The sequence below is a fragment of the Bubalus kerabau genome, chromosome 14, assembly GCF_029407905.1.
Source record: "Bubalus kerabau isolate K-KA32 ecotype Philippines breed swamp buffalo chromosome 14, PCC_UOA_SB_1v2, whole genome shotgun sequence".
NCBI classification, from domain to species: domain Eukaryota; kingdom Metazoa; phylum Chordata; class Mammalia; order Artiodactyla; family Bovidae; genus Bubalus; species Bubalus kerabau.
The window spans coordinates 61,596,976-61,620,794 of NC_073637.1; the positions used below are offsets into that span (position 1 = coordinate 61,596,976).

Here is a 23,819-nt window from a genome sequence, read left to right on the forward strand (position 1 = left end):
CTCGGGGCTTTTGCCCAGACCACCCCCGCCTCCTCTTCCTGGCAACTTCTTTCAACAGCCCCCTCTCGTATGGAGCCCCCCACCCCCATCCACCCCTCAACTCTCCTCTCTGACGCCTCGTCTGTCCAGCGGGGCACAAAGAAATCTCAGTCTCTCCATAAACTTTGTGCTTCCAGTTAATGCCGCCCCTCCCCTAGCCCCCACCCCGCCCTTCCATCCCTTTTGGCAGGAAGGTTTAGGCCACTGGCAGAATCCTCTTGGAGAGCCAGCTGATCACAAATGCCAACTGTGTGTCTTGGGGCCAGTTAAGTCCCTCTCATCTGCCCAGGCTCTCCGGAGACCGGTTCATGGCTCTCAAGGTTCCCCGGAGACCGCTGAGGACACGGACCATCCCCCCCACCCCCTCACTTGGCCCGCAAGGATGAGATACTGAACAGCGTCCTAAAAGTGCTCTTTCTCACCTCGAGTTTTCATTTTAAGGTTGTAAAAATTCCGAATTTGAAGACAGGCAGATATTTTTCTCACATCAGAAAGGACGACCATTAACTAGGTGATTAACCCTTCTGGGAAATGAACCGTCTCTAATCAGAATACTAACTTTTCGAGGAAGTCTGTGGAAGTTCTGAAGTCCCACCCTAGCCCCATAATATTTCATTCTTTTAGTTCTTCTGCCACAGGGAAGCAGCCAGCGACTAATAAAAGATTTGATCTTGCCATAATTTCCCAAGCAGGTAAGACCCAATAACTATTTCATGGTTCTTTAGCTTTTAAAGTTTTGTTTCATTATTATTCAATTATTGTGTGTGTAGTATGTCGGAAACTGCAAGCCAAAAGAACACATTTTGAAGTGATTTGCATAGTTATTATTTTGGCCAAGTTAAGCTGCATGAGGCTAGCTTTAGTTTCTCATAGTTTCATGTACACTGAGTTTTAAATATATTCTCCCAGGTTGACTTGAAGGAGCCTCTATATAAGAGACAGTGGAACTGGCTGCTTTATGTAATCAGTATTTACTAATAAACTCCACTGCAGTTAACATGTATCCACCAGATACTGCCGACTTTTCCCCCCCAGGTTGTGAGATCATCCATTCTGATCTGAAATCGTGCCCCCCTTTGTTTGGTTGACTAACATCCCGGTGAGCCCCGCCAAACTCCACAAGCTAAAAGGGTTGGAGGTCAGCAGAGAGCCTGGGCTGATGGAGCATAATGCAGGCTGCTCAGTGTGCAGGAGGCACTGTAATCAGTGTCATTTATAACCCCATCAGGACATCTTCTGGAAGGTGTAAAGAGTTGCCCTGTGAAAGGTATGGCTGAGAGAATCTTAATACAGAGCTGAAGACCAATTGTGAATTTTATTACATTACCATTAGTACTATTACCATAGAGGTTGTAAGAATACATGGTTCTTAGCAATGGAAATGCACTAAGTGACAAAGTCCCTCCCTTGAAGAACCAACAAATTAAAGCCGTAAGTACCATGAAAAGCAGGGTTATTTGTGTTTGTGTTGTGGAATGAATAAGCAGATAGAACTACAGATTTTTGCCTCCTTAATTTCCAATTCATTACAATTAAATTGGTATACATAGAATTGATTATATATTATGGCTTCTAAAGATCTTTTTACAAAACTGGCTGAATTTTTTTTTATATCGCCCAAAAGGAATGCCCATTGGAATAAGATACCATAACAGTTAGTGTTTCCTTTGGCATTTGAAATGGTCAAATATGCAAAGCAAAAGAGAAACAAATAAATCTCAACTAAATACTCACTTTAAAAGCTGAAAGGAGCAAAAGTCAGAGAATTCAAGGCAAGATTGATAAGATAACCTGATTACAGTATTAGAAATAAAGATAGCTCATCTAAATTTATAAATAGATATATTAGTATAGTCAACATGAATGAATTAAACTAAGGATTACTATTACATTTTGTGTTTCCTCATCATTTTAATGAGAATGTTAATGATATTTAAAGTTTAATTTTTCTTTTTCTCATTTAATTCACTAAGGTTATAAAATAAAATGACAGCAAAACCTATAAGCAATTATCTCTGTCCAAATGGATATAGCAGCTCCAAACCACAGCTACATGACTATCAAACAATGATTATGAAAACCACAATTGAGAAAAGCATCAGAGAATGATATTGCAAAACCACAGCAACAAATGTGTCTGCGATATTGAAAACCACAATTCACAACTAATACCCTGTGTATTGCAAATTACTATTTAACTATAAATGTGAAAATGTATAAGTAACAGCACAAAATAATTTCTCATTTACTTAAAAATGAATTATTCATTTTCTAGACTCGCTGATTTCACCTCTGCATAACGGTTCATTTTGAAAAGTTTCTTTTTTCAAAGACAAACCATTTTAAATCACATAGGTAAGTTACTTTAAAAGCAGAAAATATGCAACTTTTAATAACATTTCCTCAAATGTTAAAAGAATTGATCTGAAACCCATCTGAAATAAAGAAACATCTACTTCAGTCTAGCTTTCTTCATAAAATTTTTTAGGAGCAAAAAGGGTTGGAGTGGAAAGTGTTTATAGAAAAAAAAAAGGCTTCAAGTATCTATTACACCTTCAATGAGAACATAATTTTATTTCTTTAAATCATCATTTTAGCTAGAAAATATACATCTGACAATAATGTGCGTTGCCAGTACCAAAACTACTTTAATATGCAAACCAAATGTTTATTCACAAGTGAATAAAAGAATGTTATTTGTAAGTTTATAGACTTTCCAGATTTAGCAAATTAAAATACAGGATGCCCAGTTAAATTTTAACTTCAAATAAGCAACAATAGATTTTTTTAGGGTAAGTATGTTCCATGCAATGTTTGGTACATACTTATCCTAAAAAATAATCATTGCTTATATGAAAGTCATATTTAACTGGGCATCCTGTATTTTATCTGCCAAATTTACAAGTTTTCACAAATTTGTGGTTTTTTATAATATTATTTATAGAAAGGTAGGGAAACTCTACAGTATTTCCTGTAGATATAGATATACTTTATTCTTGAGCATCATATTATTTAAGGAAGGCAATGTAGAAGAAGTAAATTTCTATACAAAAATTATTTATTTGGCACAGTACTGAAAGGTGCTGTCCGGGTAAATGGATTGCATTCATGTCTGTCTCTCTCTTGCATTTGTTTTTAAAATGTGTTTTTTTCCTCTGAGGGATCAACAAATTGATAAAGCAACCTCCCAGGCCACATCTTATTTGGCAGCAAGCTGCCTCCTTTATTATGGGAATAAACAATATTCAAAAGCTTCAGAAAGACTTAATTTTTTGCCCTTGTATCCTCACCAGAAATTGAATACAGTTTATCTGCCTTGATTTAAGATTGTGACACTGAATTGAACAAGAATGCAGTATGAAAATAGTGTTTAGTGTTTGTGATTCTTTATAATTTCAGCAGTTTAAAAATAAAAATCAACAAATTCATCTAAATGGCATTCCTATGTTATAACTATGAAAAGGACTGTTTGTTTACTCGCAAAGGAGCCAAGAGCTTTGAAAACGTTCAGTCAATCTAGATCCGAGGTTTAACTCGGTCTTCGTGTAGACGGTCAATTCGCTTGATAGAAGTATATATGTATAAAAATTTACTAAAGGGCAGGTCTATTTAATTAATGAATTCATTGAATTTTCAAAAAAATCTGTGAAAAAGATCTCTGAACCCATATGGGTTAAGAATGGCTATTCTCTTCATGTGTAAAATTTTATAATGCACTGAAAACAAAAATATGAATGATTTAAGTTTTTATTCTTTGCAATCATCCTTTATGTCCAAATTACTATTCTGATAGAGGAAAATCATAGGATGAACTCTATTACAAAAAAAAATGTATTTGTTGCTAAGTCTGCATAGCACAACTCCAATTACAAAATAAATACTGAAATAGTAATGCCTCAATTTTAGTAAACATCTGTTGACTTTGCCTCCCTAGTATCCATTCCTTCTTCTTCTGGTAATAGCGCTGTGACATCTTTTGAAGAAGCACTCCTCCACACCTTCTCTTTGGTCATGTGATGCAAGTGTGACCTTCCCCAGTCCCCCAATCCCTGACCAGTCAAAATATTTCATTTGCTTATCTGTAGTGATTGGCTCAGTGATTCAAATTGTTTCTATAAGAGTCAGCCCTGCCTGAAACTTTATCCTAAAACCACTGAGGAAAGGGTGCTGTTATTCTGCTGGTATTGCTATCCTGGAAGAATGCTGTTGTTGTTGTTCTTTAGTTGCTAAGTCATGTCCAACTTGTTTGTGACCCCATGAACTGTAGCCCGCCAGGCTCCATGTCTCAGAAATAAAGAAGCTGCCTGCCAAGCAGGAGATGAGGGTTCAGTCCCTGTGTCAGGAAGGTTCCTGAAGAAGGAAATGGCAACCCATTACATTATGGGGAAATCCCTATGGGCCCTGGAAGAATGCAAATTTAAATTGCTTTAGGCCATCCTTGGTGGAAGAATATGTTTTAGAGAACTAATTCTGTCTTATCTTGTCTCAGGATCTGATTTGTGAGAAATCCAAACCAAGACACCCGTCAACATTCCAATATTGTTATTATTATTTTATTTTTGGTTCTATCAGATCTACCTATGTATCTACATAGACATTAGAGTTTTGGTCATTTCCATTATATTGTCAGTCAGTCAGTTCAGTCACTCAGTCGTGTCTGACTCTACAACCCCATGATTGCAGCATGCCAGGCCTCCCTGTCCATCACCAACTCCCGGAGTTCACTGAGACTCACATCCATCGAGTCAGTGATGCCATCCAGCCATCTCATCCTCTGTCGTCGCCTTTTCCCCCTGCCCCCAATCCCTCCCAGCATCAGAGTCTTTTCCAATGAGTCAACTCTTCACATGAGGTGGCCAAAGTACTGGAGTTTCAGCTTTAGCATCATTCCTTCCAAAGAACACCCAAGGCTGATCTTTAGAATGGACTGGTTGGATCCCCTTGCAGTCCAAGGGACTCTCAAGAGTCTTCTCCAACACCACAGTTCAAAAGCATCAATTCTTCGGCACTCAGCTTTCTTCACAGTCCAACTCTCACATCCATACATGACCACTGGAAAAACCATAGCCTTGACTAGATGGACCTTTGTTGGCAAAGTAATGTCTCTGCTTTTGAATATGCTATCTAGGTTGGTCATAACTTTCCTTCCAAGGAGTAAGCGTCTTTTAATTTCATGGCTGCAGTCACCATCTGCAGTGATTTTGGAGCCCCCAAAAATAAAGTCTGACCCTGTTTCTTGTATCTTTATCTATTTAACTAGGCTAATCTCTCTACACCTTTGCAGTTTTAGTATAGATACCATTTTTCACAGGAAGACATCCCTGACCTCCCAAGTCTGAGTGAGCTACCTCTTCTCAGTTAGTTCCATAACCTTTTTTGACTATCACTTGTTGCATTGTATTATATTGGCAGTTTAATTACATATAAATTAAGTCCTCACCAGCCCCCTCCCTATCCTAATACACCTAGCTAGATAGTTTGTGAGGGCAAGAAATACATCTGTCTTCAGAACTGCATCCCCATGCTGGACACATAGAAGGTCTTAAGATAATTACTGAAAGAAAAAGTAAGGTTAGAATTATCTTGTTTTACCTGGGCACTCTTACAGTCCCCAGTCTGCATCCACATAGGCACAGGGGCAAAGAGTGGCAGCCATGTTTGTGCAACATGACTCCGTGCTCCTGCTTACAGTTGCCTGGACCAAAGGGAGTACCTGCCTCAAATACGACCAATCAAATTTCTCCCTCAGGCATCTAGAGTTAGTATCAAGAGTTTCACCTTTGCAAGGGCTAGTCTTTTAAATGAATGGAAAATGAAATGAAAGATGAATTTCATAATGAATGAAATTATGGTATGGTTACCACCATGTGAACAGAGTAACAGCAATAGTTTGCCAGTAGAGAGAAAAAGAAAGAAACGGTAAGAGAACTGGGAATATGCAATGGTATCCCATGTCCTGTTCCAGTCTGTTCATAGGCTTCTGCCCTTGACATCACTGAGATACTTATGTGTCCTTAAAATAAATTCCTCCCCATCATTCTTTTTTAAAGTTATTTTTGGCCTAAATTTGCATTAGCTGATTCCTGTTACATTCAAGCCAAAAGACAAAATTAGTAATCCATGACTTTAGTTCGCTTAACTATTCAATAGCCCTCTTTATCCACAGTTTTACTCCGTGGTTTGTTACCAGCGGCCAGCCATGATCCCAAAATATTAAATGGAAAATTTCAGAAAAAAGGAAATTCATAAGTTTTAAATCGGGTACCATTCTGAGTAGCATGGTGAAATCTCATACCAACCCACTTCATTCCTCCCCCCCCACCCCCACCACATGAATCATCCTTTTGTTCAGAGAATCCCACCAGTTAGTCACTTAGTAATCATCTTAGTTATCAAATCGAATGCCGCAGTATCATGGTGCTTGTGTTCAAGTCACCCTTATTTTTGTTAGTACGGGCTCCAAAGGGCAAGAATAGTGATGCTCAGATTCAGATGTGCCAAAGAGAAGCTCTAAGGTGTTTCCTTTAGGTGAAGTGGTGAAAAGTTCTCAGTTTAATAAAGAAAAAAATTGTATGCTAAGATTGCTAAGATCTCCAATAAGAAGGAATCCTCTATCCCTGAATTGTGAAGAGAGAAAAGGAAATTCATGTTAGTTTTTCTGCTGCACCTCAAACTGCAAATGTTATGACCAGAGTGCAGGGTCAGTGCTTAGTTATGACAAAAAAGGCACTGTATTTGTACACTAAGATATTTTGAGAGAGAGAGACCACATTCACATAGCTTTTATTACTGTATATTATAATCATTCTGTTTCATTTTATTGTTGTTAATCTCTTACTTGCCTAATTTATAAATAAATTTTATTATAGATATGTATGTACAGGAAACTGCTTCCTTGTTGGCTCAGCTGGTAAAGAATCCACCTGCAATGCAGGAGACCTGGGTTCGATCCCTGGTTTGGGAAGATCCCCTGGAGGAGGGAATGGCTGTGTATTCCAGTTTTCTTGCCTGGAGAACTGCATGGATAGAGGAGCCTGGCATGCTACAGTTCATGTGATCACAAAGAGCTGGACACCACTGAGTGACTAACATACACATGTATATGAAAGAACAGTATATATAGAGTTCTATAGTACCAGAAGTTTCAGCCCTTCACTGGAGTCTTGGAATATATCCCCCACAGATAAGGGGGGACCACTGTATTTAGAAATAACAAATTAACTGAATTTTCTATTTTCCTACAGAAAGTATTATATTGTATATGAAAGTATTGTACTAGTCTGAGTTCTTCAGAGAAACAGAACCAATAATATATACACAGAGAGATGATAGGAAATTGACTCACAGTAGTAGAGGCTAAGAAGTTCCTGAATCTTCAGTTGACCAGGGAGAGTCTGAATTTGAATGTCTGAGAACCAGGCGAGCTGATGGTAAAAGTTCCAGTCAGAGTACTAGTCTGAGGGCAGGAGGAGACCCATGTTCCAGCTGCGAAACCATCAGGCAGAAAGGGAATTCTCACTTGCTCTGCCTTTTTGTCATAATCAGTTCATTAATGGATTGGACAGGGCCCACCCATGTTGAGGAGGGCAATCTGCTTTACTCAGTCTGCCAACTTAAATGTTAATCTCATCTGAAAACACACTCACAGACACATCCAGATTTTTTTTTTTTTAACCAAATCTCTGGGCAATCAGTGGCCCAGTCACATTGGCACAAAAAATTAACCATCATCAACACTTTCAATGATATTCTTCCCAAAGCAACTTTGAAATGACAAAGAACATTCTTAGAAATGTTAAGTGGGAAATCTACACTTTTCACATAGATAAATAAGGGTGTTATCAATTACTGATTTGGGGCATTCACTTCAACTAAGGGTAAATCTTGGAGAAAAGGTAGCGTTTTCAAATTCAGAGTTCCTCGAGGGCATGATAACTGATTGACATGCCCATCTATAAGCTTCCTGATTGCATCTATTTTTTCCCCAGATGTCTGATTTTATTTTCGACTTTACTTTGCCACATTTGAATAACCATCTAACAGATTACCTTGCACATAAATTTTATGAATGCGGCTATAATTTGCATGAATTATGTTTATACTTCTGTGGTGGATTTTATTTTCCAACCTATAACTTTTGCCATAAATTCCTAAATGCAAAAGAAGAAATTCAACAGCTTCTTGAGAACATTTGCTGTGTGTATAGACTTAATCAAATCACTTATCTTTGCTTTTATCTACTTGTCAAAGTGTATTAAAATAATGCATTAGGAGTGGATTTAGGATGAACTGAAGATGTAGGATTATGAATAACCATGCTAGGGCATACTGATAATGAAATCATCTAAAAGAAGCTGAAAAGGATAATTATATCACTTTTAAAATGTATCTTATAATAAAAATTAAACTATATGACTAGTATACTCCTTTAAAAACTATTTTTATTTTGATTAAACAAATAGATGTACATAGCTTTAAGGGTCAAATAGATTTTCAAGGCTTATAATAAAAATTAGCAGTTGCTTGTCCTGTTTAACAGCCCAGTGACAATTCCTGCTCTCAAAGGTATAATCACTGTCAAATCTTCTTAGCTAATTCTCTTGATGCTCATCTCATATTTCTAAATAACATGCTTTACTACTTTAAAACAATTATTAGTTTAGATATTATTGAATATATCACCATCTACTACAAAGATATGAAGATATAATGGCTTTACCCATAATACACACATTATTCAAAATTTTTGGTAATTCAAAAGTTTATATTTTAGTAGCAGTCTATATAGGCTATGATGATTACATTTTATTTTGACCTCTTTGTTTTTCCTGAAGTTAATTATTTTCTTTGCCATTTTCTCAGTTTTCCATGACCTATCACTACTTTATCCCCAAATTATTAGCCAATGTAATATTGTCCAGTATGTTATTACATCAGTACATTCAAAGACATTAATTAGCAGGTCATTTCCTGACCCTCCCCCCAACCCCATACAGGTGTCCTCCTTACAATCTTTCATCCTTTTGCTCAGTTCAGTTGCTCAGTCATGTCTGACTCTTTGCGACCCCATGAATTGCAGCACGCCAGGCCTCCCTGTCCATCACCAACTCCCGGAGTTCACTCAAATTCACGTCCATCGAGTCAGTGATGCCATCCAGCCATCTCATCCTCTGTCGTCCCATTCTCCTCCTGCCCCCAATCCCTCCCAGCATCACAGTCTTTTCCAATGAGTCAACTCTTCGCATGAGGTGGCCCAAGTACTGGAGTTTCAGCTTTAGCATCATTCCTTCCAAAGAAATCCCAGGGCTGATCTCCTTTAGAATGGACTGGTTGGATCCCCTTGCAGTCCAAGGGACTCTCAAGAGTCTTCTCCAACACCACAGTTCAAAAGCATCAATTCTTCGGCGCTCAGCTTTCTTCACAGTCCAACTCTCACATCCATACATGACCACAGGAAAAACCATAGCCTTGACTAAACGGACCTTTGTTGGCAAAGTAATGTCTCTGCTTTTCAATATGCTATCTAGGTTGGTCATAACTTTTCTTCCAAGGAGTAAGTGTCTTTTCATTTCATGGCTGCAATCACCATCTGCAGTGATTTTGGAGCCCAAGAAAATAAAGTCTGACACTGTTTCCCTATCTATTTGCCATGAAGTGATGGGACCAGATGCCATGATCTTCGTTTTCTGAATGTTGAGCTTTAAGCGAACTTTTTCACTCTCCACTTTCACTTTCATCAAGAGGCTTTTTAGTTCCTCTTCACTTTCTGCCATAAGGGTGATGTCATTTGCATATCTGAGGTTATTGATATTTCTCCTGGCAGGCTTGATTCCAGCTTGTGCTTCTTCCAGCCCAGCATTTCTCATGATGTACTCTGCATAGATGTTAAATAAGTAGGGTGACAATATACAGCCTTGATGTACTCCTTTTCCTATTTGCTCAAGTCTAGACTTATTGCTTTCTGTGACTAAAACTTCCTTTTCATCATCCCCTGAGAATTCTCTTAATTTTGTCATGTATTATATTCTAGATTTCCTGAATACTGTGTAGTCCTCTTTCATGGTTTATTGCCCCCCTTTTTTCTCTTTCTTTCTTTCTCTCCCTGTCTCCCTCCCCCCTCCCTTCCTTGCTTTCATTTTCCTTCTTGTTCTTTTTGTTGTTGATTTTGAATAAATTTCATGTAGCTTCCTGAGACAATTTATATGCAAGTTATGTTTTTTAAGATTTTTGCAAGACTAAATATATATTTTTTTAATTCTACTCTCATACATGACATATACAGGCTTCCCAGGTAGTTCCTAGTGGTAAAGAACTCCCCTGCCATTGCAGGAGACTTAAGAGACACAAATTCGATTCCTGGATCAGGATGATCCCCTGGAAAAGGTAATGGCTACTCTTTCCAGTATTCTTCCCTGGAGAATTCTGTGGACAGAGGAGCCTGGTGGGAGACAGTCCATGGGGTCAGAGAGGCAGGTACGACTGAAGCAACCTAGCATACATGACATATAGATTGAGAGATTGTAGAATTCTAGGGTGCAAATTATTTTCCATGATTTTTTTCTTTTATTTTTCCAGTTTTATTGAAATATAATTTATATATCACTTTATATAATTTAAGAAATATAATATGATCTGATACACATATATTATTAAATATATAACATATATAGTATATAACCTACTGCTGCTGCTGCTGCTAAGTCGCTTCAGTCGTGTCTGACTCTGTGCGACCCCATAGACGGCAGCCCACCAGGCTTCCCCATCCCTGGGATTCTCCAGAAGAACACTGGAGTGGGTTGCCATTTCCTTCTCCAATGCATGAAAGTGAAAAGTGAAAGTGAACTCGCTCAGTCGTGTCCAACTCTAGCGACCCCATGGACTGCAGCCTACCAGGCTCCTCTGTCCATGGGATTTTCTAGGCAAAAGTACTGGAGTGGGGTGCCATTGCCTTCGCCATATAACCGAATATATATATATATATATATATATATATATATATATATATACACACAAAGAATATATACATATATAACATATATCATTAAATATATACCAGGGGCTTCCCTGGTAGCTAACCTACTAAAGAATCCACCTGTAATGCAGGGGACCCTGTTTTGATCCCTGGGTCAGGAAGATCCCCTGGAGAAGGGAATGGCTACCCATTCCAGTATTCTTGCCTAGAGAATTCCATGGACAGAGGAGCCTGGCAAGCTACAGTCTGTGGGGTTGCAAAGAGTCATACAAGACTGAACAACTTTCAAAGGAACAGATTATTAAATGATTATCACAATGGAGTTAGTTAACACCACCATCATCTCAAGATTTACTTTTAGCAACTTTCAAATATGGCATGCTGCTTCTGCTGCTGCTAAATCGCTTTAGTCGTGTCCAACTCTGTGCAACCCCATGGACAGCAGCCCACGAAGCTCCTCTGTCCATGGGATTTTCTAGGCAAGAATACGGAGTAGGTTGCCATTTCCTTCTCCGCAAATATGGTATAGAATATTGTTAACTACAGTTACCATGCTGTACATTAAATTTTCAGGACTGACTTACTGTATGATTGGAAATTTGTACCCTGGAATCAACATCTCCTCATTTCCTCCACTCCCTGATGCTGCTGTTGCTGCTAAATCGCTTCAGTCGTGTCCGACTCTGTGCGACCCCATAGATGGCAGCCCACCAGGCTCCCCTGTCCCTGGGATTCTCCAGACAAGAATACTGGAGTGGGTTGCCATTTCCTTCTCCAATGCATGAAAGTGAAAAGTGAAAGTGAAGTCGCTCATTCGTATCCGACTCTTAGCGACCTCATGGACTGCAGCCTACCAGGCTCCTCCGTACATGGGATTTTCCACCTCCACTCCCTACCCTATGGCAAACACCATTGTACTCTGAGCTCAGCATTTTAAAATTCTGCATATAAATAATATCATACAGTGTTTGCATTTTGCTGTCTAACTTATTTCACTTAACATGATGCTCTCAAGTTTCATGCATGTTGTCTCAACTGGAAGGATTTCTTTTTTTTCTCAGGTTGAGTAATACTCATAACTGAATATTCTCATCAATTCACCAGTAGACAGATGCTTATATTGTTTTTATATCTTGGCTACTGGGAATAGTGTGGCAATGAACATGGAATGTGTATATTTAAGATCCTTATTTTATTTCCTTTGAATATATACCCAGAAGTGGGATTGCTGTGTTACATGGTAGTTTTATTTTTAATTTTTTGAGGAACCTCCATACTATTTTCCATATTTACATTTTACATTGCTAATTTACATTTTCATATACAAAGATTCCCTTTTCTCCACATCTTTACCAACATTTTTTAGTCTCTTGTCTTTTTTTTATACAGCCATTCTAACAGTGAAGTGCTATCTCATTGTGGTTTTGATTTTCATTTCCTTGATGATTAGTTATGTTAAGAATCTTTACAAGTGCTTTTCCCTACGTCTTTGAAAAAATGTCTGCTCAGGTCCTCTGTCCATTTTTTATTGGATGGTTTTTTTTATGCCACTGAGTTGTACGAGTTCCTTATATTTTTCATTATTAACCCCTCATCAGATTGATGTTTTGCAAATAATTTCTTCTGTTCTGTAGGTTGCCTTTTCATTTTATTGATCATTTCTTTTTTCTGTGCAAAAGCTTTTTAGTTTGATGTAGTCCAGTTTATTTATTTTTGTTACTTGTGCATTTGGTGACATATCCAAGTGATTGTGGCCAAGACCAATATCCAGGACCTTTTCCCCTGTTTTCTCCTAATAGTTTCACTCTTTCAGATCGTATATTTAAGTCTATAATTTATTTCAAATTAATTTTTAAGTGGTGTAGAAAGGGGGCCAGTTTCATTCTTTTGCATGTGATTGTACACTTCTCAGTACCATTTATGGAAGAGACTATCTTTTCTCCATTGAGTATCTCTTGTCAAATATTAGTTGAAGCTAAATATGAGAATTAATTTCTGAGCTCTAGATTCTGTTCTATTGGTTTATATGTCTTTTTATGTCAGTATCATATTGTTTTGATTATGATAGCTTTGAAATATAGTTTAAAATCAGTAAGTGTGAAATTTCACCCTTGTTTTTTCTCAGAAATGCTTTGGGTGTCTGGGGTATTTTGTAGCTCCAAATGAATTTTAGAATTATTTTTATTTTTTAGTGAAAAATGTCATTGGAATTTTGATATGAATTGCACTGAATCTATAGATGGCTTTGAATAGTATGGATATTTTTAAAATATCAATTCCTCCAATTCATAATCATGGGATAGCTTTCCATTTATTTTTGTCTTCAATTTCTTGCATCAATGTCTTATAAACATCAGAATGCAGATATTTCATTTCCTTGGTTAAATTTTTCCTAAGTATTTTTTAGATGCTATTTTAAATGGCATTGTTCTCTTATGGGCTTTTTCAGATGGTTCATTGTTAGTGTTTAGAAACACAACTGACCTTTGTATATTACTTTTATGTACTAAAACTTTACTGAATTCATTTATTAGGTCTAACAGTTTTGGTGGACCCTTTGGTATTTTTCTAAATATAAGATCGCATCACCTGCAAACAGGGCAATTTAACTTCTCTTCCTTACTGGTTTGGATGTCTTTTATTTTGTTTTCTTTCCTAATTATTCTGGCTAGGACTTTCAATATGTTGAATAGGAGTGTTAACAGTGGGCATCCTTGTCTTGTTCTTGATATTGGAGGAAAAGCTTTTAACCTTTCACCATTGAGTATGATGCTATTTGGGGGCTTGTCATATATGGACTTTATTATGTTAAGGTGCTTTCCTTCTATATTCAATTTCTGGAGTGTTTATAATGAAAGAATACTGAATTTTGTCAAATTTTTTTCTGCATCTATTGAGATGTTCATATAATTTTAGTATTGCATTCTATCAGTGCAGTGAATCACATTGATCACTTTGTGTATGTTGAACCATCCTTGAATCCTAGGGATAATTTGAATTTGTTCACAGTGTATGATCCTGTTAGTGTGTTGTTCAATTTGGTTTGCTAATACACTGTTGAGAATTTTTACATCTATATTCATGTGGAATATCAGCCTGTAGTTTTCTTGTAGTATCCTTATATGCCTTATATGTCAGAATAATGCTGGTCTTGTAAAACAAGTTTGGAAAATCTCACCCCCTTTTTAATTTTTCTGAAGAGTTAATGTTAATTTAATTAACGTTAACAGAAATGTTAATTTCCATAGTTGTGAATTTTCCAGGTTTTCTGTTGTTATTGATTTCTAGTTTCATTCCATTGTGATAAAGAGGTACTTGGTATAATTTCAATATTCTTAAAGGAATGATTGGCAATAGTTCTTCTTTAAATGTTGAATAGAATTCACCAGTAAAACCATCTCATCCTGGACTTTTTTTGTTTGTTTGTTTGGAGATTTTTGATTATGTGATCTCCTGACTAGTAATTGGCCTGTTCGTATTTTCAATATCTTTATGATTCAGACTTGGTAGGTTGTATGTGTCTAGGAATTTATATGTTACTTTTAGGTTAACCAACTTATTGGCATGTGGCTATTTACAAATAGTCGCTTATGATCTTTTCCTTTTCTGTGATATCATTTGTAATGTGTCCTTTTTCATCTCTGATTTTATTTGAGTCTTCTCATTTTTTTTTTTTCTTAGGACTTCCCTGGTGGTTCAGACGGTAAAGCATCTGCCTACAGTGTGGGAGAACCAGGTTCAGTCCCTGGGTTGGGAAGATCTCCTGGAGAAGGAAATGGCAACCCACTCCTATATTCTTGTATGGACAGAGAAGCCTGGTAGGCTACAGCCCATGGGGTTGCAAAGAGTCGGACATGACTGAGCGACTTCACTTTCACTATACTAAGTCTTAAAATCAGTTAATCTAAGTCTTCTGAATCATTTTCTTACTGTCTCCATAGTGCAATCGGTTAGTGCATTCAGCTCTTAACTGTAAAGGTTGGTGGTTCGAGCCCACCCAGGGACGGTGCGGTGGCATTGACCTCCCTGGTGGCTCAGACAGTAAAGCATCTGCCTACAATGTGGGAGACCCAGGTTCAATCCCTGGGTCGGGAAGGTCTCCTGGAGAAGGAAATGGCAACCCACTCCAGTATTCTTGCCTGAAAAATCCCATAGACAGAGAATCCTGGTAGGCTACAGCCCAACGAGTCAGACACAACTGAGCGACTTCACTTTCACTATACTTTCTTTTTTCTTAGTCCTTATTATTTCCTTTCTGTTGCTAACATTGGGCTTAGTTTAGTCTTCCTTTTCTAATTCCTGTGTATAGTTAAGTTTTTATTTGAGATCTTTTCTGGGGTGTAACATAGAAGTTTACCACTGTGAACTTTCTTGTTAGTACTGCTTTTGCTGCATCCTAAAAGTTTTGGCATGTTGACTTTCCACTTTTGTTTGTTTTAAAGTATTTTTTATTTCACTTTAGATTTCCTTATCCATGGGTTGTTTGGAAATGTTAATTTCCATAGTTGTGAATTTTCTAGTTTTTCTGTTGTTATTGATTTCTAGTGTCATTCCACTGTGCTCAAAGAGATACTTGGTATAATTTTAATCTTCTTAAATTTGCTAAGACTTTTTTCTTTTACTTAACATATGATCTATTCTGGAGAATTTTATGAGCACTTGAGAATAATGTGTATACTGCAAATATTAGATGCAATATTCTATGTTAGGTCCATTTCATATAAAATGTTAATTCAAGTGCAGCATTTCCTTATTGATTTTCTAACTGATGATCTATCCATTTTTGAAAGTGAGTATTGATGTCCCTTGATATTCTACTATTATTTTTTGTTGTCTATTTCTCCCTTCAGATCTGCTAGTATCTGTTTAATATGTTTAGATCCTCTTGCATTAGGTGCATATGTATTTATGATTGTTATAGACTCTGATGCCTTGACCTCTTTATCATTATATAATAAGCTCCCTTTGTCTCTTATTACAGTTTTTTTAATTTACATAGATTTTTAAATTCATTCAAGTACTCTGTGCCTTTTGATTAGAAAATTTAATCCATTTACATTTAAAGTAATTACTGATAAGTAGGATGGCAGGTGGTAAAGAATCCACCTGGCAATGCAAGAGACGCAGGAGACACAGGTTCTATCCCTGGGTCAGAACGATCCCCTGGAGTAGGAAATGGCAGCCCAATCCAGAATCCTTGCCTGGAAAATTCCATGAACAGAGGAGTCTGGCGAGTTACAGTCCATGGGGTCCCAAAGAGTTGAACATGACTGAGCAGCTGAGCACACATGCATAGATGTTACTAATGCCATCTTATTGTTTTCTGGCTTTTATGTAGTTTTCCTCTTCCTTTCTTTCTGTTTTTCTTTGTGAATTGATGATTTTCCATAATGGTATGATTTGATTTCCTTCTCATTGCTTTTTGTATATATAGTGTAGGTGTTTGTTTTGTGGTCACCATTACATTTACATAAAACATTTTATAGATATAATCAGTCCAGTTCAGTTCAGTCACTCAGTCGTGTCTGACTCTTTGCAACCCCAGGAATCGCAGCACGCCAGGCCTCCCTGTCCATCACCAACTCCTGGAGTTCACTCAAACTCACATCCATCGAGTCAGTGATGCCATCCAGCCATCTCATCCTCTGTCATCCCCTTCTCCCCCTGCCCCCAATCCCTCCCAGCATCAGAGTCTTTTCCAATGAGTCAACTCTTCGCATGAGGTGGCCAAAGTACTGGAGTTTCAGCTTTAGCATCATTCCTTCCAAAGAACACCCAGGGCTGATCTCCTTCAGAATGGACTGGTTGGATCTCCTTGCAGTCCAAGGGACTCTCAAGAGTCTTCTCCAACACCACAGTTCCAAAGCATCAGTTCTTTGGCACTCAGCTTTCTTCACAGTCCAACTCTCACATCCATGCATGACTACTGGAAAAACCATAGCCTTGACTAGATGGACCTTTGCTGGCAAAGTAATGTCTCTGCTTTTGAATATGCTATCTAAGTTGGTCATAACTTTCCTTCCAAGGAGTAAGCGTCTTTTAATTTCATGGCTGCAATCACCATCTGCACTGATTTTGGAGCCCAAAAAAAAATAAAGTCTGACACTGTTTCCACTGTTTCCCCATCTATTTGCCATGAAGTGATGGGACCAGATGCCATGATCTTCGTTTTCTGAATGCTGAGCTTTAAGCCAACTTTTTCACTCTCCTCTTTCACTCTCCTCAAGAGGCTTTTTAGTTCCTCTTCACTTTCTGCCATAAGAGTGGTGTTATCTGCATATCTGAAGTTATTGATATATTTGTTTTGTGGTCACCATTACATTTACATAAAACATTTTATAGATATAATGGTATTTTAATTAATAGCAACAAGTTTTATCACCTATGATAATTCTGCCTTTTTATTCTTCCTTATTGATTTTTTTGATGTCACAATTTACCTCTTTTTATTTTGTGTATTTGTTAGAAATTTAGAGTAGCTAAAGTTATTTTTAAAATTCCTGACTCTTAATCTTTATTCTATAATTAAATTATTAACTCATCATAAAATTACAGAATTAGAGTTTTATAATCTGACCATATACTTGCCTTTACCAGTGTTGTATATTTCATATGTTTCCATGTTAATAACTGGAGTTCTTTTATTTTAGCTTGAAGAACTCCTTTCAGTATTTCATTAAGGCAAGTCTAGTGATGATGAACTTCCTTAGCTTTTTTGGTCTATGAATGGCTTTATCTCTCTTTCATTTCTTAAGGACAGCTTTGCAAGATAAAGTATTCTTGATTGGAAGGTTTTTTTTTTTATTCTTTCAATACTTTGAATAAATCATCCCACTGCATCCTGGTCTGTAAGCTTTCTGCTGATAAATCCTCTGATATCCTTAAGGAGTTTCCTTTGTAAGTAATAAGCTTCTTTTCTCTTTCTTCTTAAAATATTCTCTATTTATCTTTGATTTTAAATTTTTTATTATAATTATAATGTATCTTGGAGAAGATATTTTGAGTTGAATTTGTTTGGGCACCTGTGATCTTCAAGAACATGCATGGCCAAATCTTTACCCAGATTTTAGAAAGTTTTCCATAATTATTTTTTAAAATAAGTTTTCTATTCTCTTTTCCTATCCTTTAGGAACTCCAATAATTTGCAAATTGGTTCATTTGATGGTATACTATAGATCACATAAACTTTCTTCACTTTTTTATTATTACTTTTTATTTGTTGTCTAAATGGATAGTTTCAAAGGTTCTGTCTTCTATTTCTTAGATTCTTTATTTTACTTGATTCATTTTGTTGTTGATACTCTCTATTGCTGTTTTTTGTTTCATTCATTGCATTCTTTACCTCAGTAGTTTTATTTTATGATTCTTTTGAATGATTTTTACCTCTATTAAACTTCTCATTTTGTTTATAATTTGTTTACCTGGTTTATTGAATTGTGTTTCTCTATTTTCTTATAGCTCAGTGAGCTTTCTTAAAGCAGTTATTTTTAATTCTTTATTAGGCAGTTTGCAGCTGTCTATGTCTTTTGGGTTATTATAGTATGTTTGGACTATTATAATATGTTTGTGGTGTCATATTTCCTTGATTTTTCATACTCCTTGAAGTCTTACATTGTTGACTTCACATTTTAAGTAGTGGTCAGATCCTCCAATCTTTACTATCTGATTTTGGAAAAGAATTACCTTCTTTTAGGCCTACTAGGGTTTCTGAGGGCAATGGCACCCCACACCAGTACTTTTGCCTGGAAAATCCCATGGGTGGAGGAGCCTGGTAGGCTGCAGTCCGTGGGGTCGCTAAGAGTCAGACACAACTGAGCGACTTCACTTTCACTTTCATGCATTGGAGAAGGAAATGCCAACCCATTCCAGTGTTGTTGCCTGGAGAATCCCAGGGACGGCAGAGCCTGGTGGGCTGCAGTCTATGGGGTCGCACAGAGTCAGACACAACTGAAGAGACTTAGCAGCAGCAGCAGGGTTTCTGAGGTTTTCTTGGACATTCTTTAGATATTCTTGCTCCACACTTCTTGCTCCCTCTTGTGGCAGAATTATTAACCTTGTGTGCTTTCTCTCTATCCTGTTGCCCGCAAGCCAATTACTGACACTCCCTTTTTTGCTTACTCAAAGGCAATATTAAAGGTGTTAAATGTTCGAGTTCCTGGTCACTTCCTCACCCATCGATTCTGTTCAGCTTTCTGCACATGCTCACTGACTGATGAAACTTGTTCTTGCTACCACCACGAGCTGTACAGGGAGTCAGTCATGGAGTTGAGGTGCACAGTGTGCTGTGGGTGCCTATATGTCAGGTAGGTGGATCCATGGGTGAGGCACCCCAGTGACTATGAAATGGGTTTCTTGTTGGAGTCCATGATGCAGTTTAGTAGGATCCATGCTCCTCTAATGCATTCCTGGATGCTGTTCTTCTAGCTGTCTACTATCTTTCAGTTCTACAGCTTGTAACTCAGTCCTCCAGATAAGAGAGAGAAATCGGCCTCTGGAAGCATACCACAGAGCTCAGAAAGCTAGTCTCTTACTCATGTTCATATTTTCTTCCTTAGGAGAAATCACAGACTGAAAACCACTCTCTTGGAACTGAACTGTGCAATCTGGTGGGAGTGGAGGCGGGGATGATGTGGCAAACTCAAGCTGTTCCTTTCACCTTCTTCAATTTGTCCAGTCTCAGATTTTTTGTTCTAACAATGGGCTGGGACTTCTCTACTGGACTCCTGGACTTCCACAAAAGCTCTTTGATCCATGAATGATTGTCTAGTCTGTGTTCTCCAGGTGTCCTGGTCTGTGAATTAGAAGTCCTGGAGCCAGTTCCTGGGCCACTGCAGGATCCACAGCCAGAACCAAAGTCTGTTTGCTTACTACCCTATACATAGGTGGTCAAGACTTTTCCTGGGCACCTTAGTATGGTGGTGTTGGATCCCAAAGCTTCCACAAAAGCACTTTTTCTGTAATGGTTGCCAAATAGTTGTCGATGGAGGGATTCCACAAAGGATAACTTATTCCACCTTATTACTAACATTACTCATCTCCTTCAATTTTTGAATACAGTGCTTCTTTGGCATCTATTTTCAGTGTTGTTCTGAGAAGTCTGATACTATTCTGATTCCTTATCCACTGAATGTAGCCTGCTTTTCCCCCCCAGTCACCCCCTAGATGCTTTCAAGATCTTCTCTTTACCCTCAATCTTCTGAAATTTAATAATGTGAAAATATGTTTCCCCATCTTTCCATGTACTGAGCTGGGCACTTATTGAGCCATTTTAGTCTAGAAACCTGTGGTTTGCCATCGGTTCTGGTAAGTTTCTTTGTATTATCTCTGTCTTTGGATTTATTGTTATCTTGGGCCTCCTTGAATGGATACTACTGTTTTCCTTCACGTCTTTCTCTGGCTACTTTTTTACTTTCTGGAAAATTTCTTTAGTTTGTTCTTTTGAATCTTCACTGCAATTTTTATTTATATGATGATGTTTTAATATTTAAACTTCTTTTTTGTTTTCTAAAGAGTCTTTTCAACATCCTATTTTTGTTTCTTCTCTTTTTCTTTCTGTTGCCAGTAATTATAAATTTTCTTTTTTGAAGATTTGTTTAGTTCCCTGAAAATTTTCTGTTTCTTCAGTGTTTATTTTTTTCTTTCATATTAGAAATTTTCCATAAAGCTTTGGTTATTCTTGGTTTTCTAATATTCCTGACACACTAAAACCTTTATTGGAAGTTTATGCCTATGGATAGAATGGAGTTTGGGTAGTGCTTGTCAAAGGGTAGATTTTGGGTGATAGAGCAGGGATCTTGATGATAAAGGTTCCTGTCTATACTTCTAAGTATGTTTATCTTGAGTTCAACACAGAACCCATCTTGAGAAACTTTTCTTGAGTTTCTCCCAGAAGAAAAATTCTTCAGTCCTTAGTCAGAGAAGAGCTTTAATATCTCATGGCTCAGTGTGTAGGCTTTCATTTAATCTTTCCTTCTAATTTAGTGTCTGCACCTTTGGTTAATATCACTGAATACAAAATCTCTCTGGGTTTACTCTCTAATGAGTAAGTCTCAGCTTTCAGTAAGGGATAGTGAAGTTGACATCTGGCAGTGTGGTATAGGAGGAAGTTTAGAGGTATCATTTATCCTTACACAGACCTTGCACCAATCCTTGTATTTCCAGTTGCACCTGCATCTCACTTTCAGGGATATCTGTTATTTCTATCCCATACTTTTTCTTTTCTTTTCACTCTCACTTTTCTGAAGTATAGCCTTAAATATCCTCTTCATAATATATACATATGAAATAAAACTCCTGAATCTGTATATGAAGATGTATTTCTCTTTCTCTCATCCTCAGTTGATAGTTTAGCTGGGAATATAATTTTAGGTTTAAAAATCATGTTTTCTCCCCCGACATATTTGGGAAGGCATCACTCTATTGTCTTCTAGCATTCTGTATTGTTAGTTGAAAATCTGATACTTGTCAGAAAACTTTGTATGTTATCTATTCCTTATTTGTTGATGCTTATATTATTTTCCCATTAACATGCTATTCTGGAATTTTACACTTACATACTATTCAACATTATGAATTTCAACCCAGCAGTAAGCTTTCCTCTGACATCCCTAACAGAAGCCTGGTTTCATTGAGATAACTCCTCCTCCTGTACACAGACCTAGTGATTCAATTAAACTTGCTTCATTTCTACCCTAGGAATGATCTTTAATTAATTCTAATCTTGTAATATGATCTCATCTCCCTTGTTAGTGATTGTTTTAGGAACAGGCAAGGGACCCAATTCTGGAAAAAGGGAGAGTTGCTGGAGGCTTTTGGGAGAATCCTTTATCGCTCTTAAGAGAGAATTATTGGGAGCCTGTTTCTTTCTTTCCTTTTGGAAACAGAAATGGAAGAATATTGCATCATTTGCTTCTGTCATTCATTTATGACAATGAGGTAAGCTATCTCTAAAACAAAGCCAACCCGCAGAGGAGAATAGCATTCAAATAAAGCTGAAGCCTGATCATACTAGGCTTGGCATCGTCTTTGCTTTTAGATTCCCTGTTATATGAGCTAATAAGATTTCTTATTGTTTAAGACAGTTTCTATTGGTTTTTTGTTACTCAAAACTGAAAGTGTCTTAAGTAAGTTGTAGAAAAGCATTTCATCTTTCACTCTGAGTCACATGAACTGAAGAGTGGGATAGGTGGGTAGGGAATAGGATTATCATCCTGTATTGTAGTTTAATAGTCAGACTTTCAGTTTAGCCAGTAGCATCACTTCCACGCTCTGCACCTGACAGTTCTAAACCTTACGCCTCTTTAAGTGTCATATACAACATGATATTGTCATAGGGTCTAGAGACAGAGTACAGAGCTCTGCCACTTTTTATCTAGGTAATAGTTGCTTGTTATTAAATGTCTTCGTGTTTTAGTTTACTCATATTTAAAATGAAAATATAATGGTATCTACTGCAGCGAGAATAGTTGTATTAAATGAGTTATCATGTGTAAAGTGTTTGGCATGTAGAAAGTGCTGTTTAATTGTTAGCTTTTACCAAATTACTCCACATTTTTTCACCTCTTCATTTTTAGCAACAGTACCTTAATCAGTTCAAGATGTTCAGTTAGAAGTACTAATTTTCTGAGATTACATTCTAGCTAGATTTGGCTGTATAATGCAGTTCAGACCAATAAAATGCAAGCAAAAAACTACTGGATGAGGCTTGGAAAGAACCTGCCAAAATGTTTTTGCTCAACAGCCATAATGTATCTTTTCTTCTTGCCTCACCCCCTAGTTTGTATATGGAATGGGACATGATACTTGTATATACAAGATCTATCTTGCCATCATAGGAACAAAATCCACACATTTGACACAGAGAAGAGCCAATGCTTACAACTTCCCTTAGCAGCATATCAACCTTGAAGTACCATAGAATTCTTACTCTATGAGGAGGAAAACACCTGTTTTGTTAAGCACCGAACTGGGGTTTCTGTTACATGCAGCCAGAGGCAGTCCTGACTTCTACCCATGGAATCGTCCAGGTGGTGTGGTATGCTCTTCTAGCCTTTTGAAATCTTGGTTTTAAGGAAGTTATTTTCTTATTCTGCTTTATACTTCAATAGATTTCCATCCTCTTGTCACATTTTAGATATTGTCTAGTTATCTGCAAGTAATTTCATTAACTTCTTCCATCCTCCTTAACTTCAAGGTTTACTCCTTTTCTGCTGTTGCTGCTGCTGCTGCTAAGTCACTTCAGTCATGTCCGACTCTGTGCGACCCCATAGACAGCAGCCCACCAGGCTCCCCCGTCCCTGGGATTCTCCAGGCAAGAACACTGGAGTGGGTTGCCATTTCCTTCTCCAATGCATGAAAGTGAAAAGTGAAAGTGAAGTCGTTCAGTCGTGTCCGACTCTTCGCAAACCCATGGACTGCAGCCCACCAGGCTCCTCCATCCATGGGATTTTCCAGGCAAGAGTACTGGAGTGGGGTGCCATTGCCTTCTCTGTTACTCCTTTTCTACCCTTGTATTTTCTACTCTAGAGGGAAGGAAAATAAAAACAGTAATACCTAACCTGGAGACTGTGAACTTTAATGCTTTTAGAAGCCACGAACAATATAAAAACTGAAGTGTCCAGATATAAGATAAAGGGATTGGTGCGGACTGTGAAGATATGGAAAATGTGTGAATAAATACAAATAAATCAATATTGTATCATTCAAAGAATATATACTGTAGGCCCAGTTGTAAGTACAGATGGCAATTCTGTAAACTCTGAATCTGATTTAAAGATATACATAAATGTGAAGGAACTCTCATTATTGA

At 37.4% G+C, this 23,819-nt stretch overlaps 1 long non-coding RNA gene across 1 annotated transcript; it reads left to right on the forward strand.

Annotated features, from left to right (window-relative positions):
- The first annotated feature begins 251 nt into the window (after nt 1-251).
- Nucleotides 252-23,590, forward strand: LOC129627291 (uncharacterized). Its single transcript, XR_008702526.1, has 4 exons — nt 252-731; nt 1,075-1,306; nt 2,315-2,394; nt 23,205-23,590. It is a non-coding gene; the product is annotated as an uncharacterized LOC129627291 (long non-coding RNA).
- The last annotated feature ends 229 nt before the right edge of the window (nt 23,591-23,819 follow it).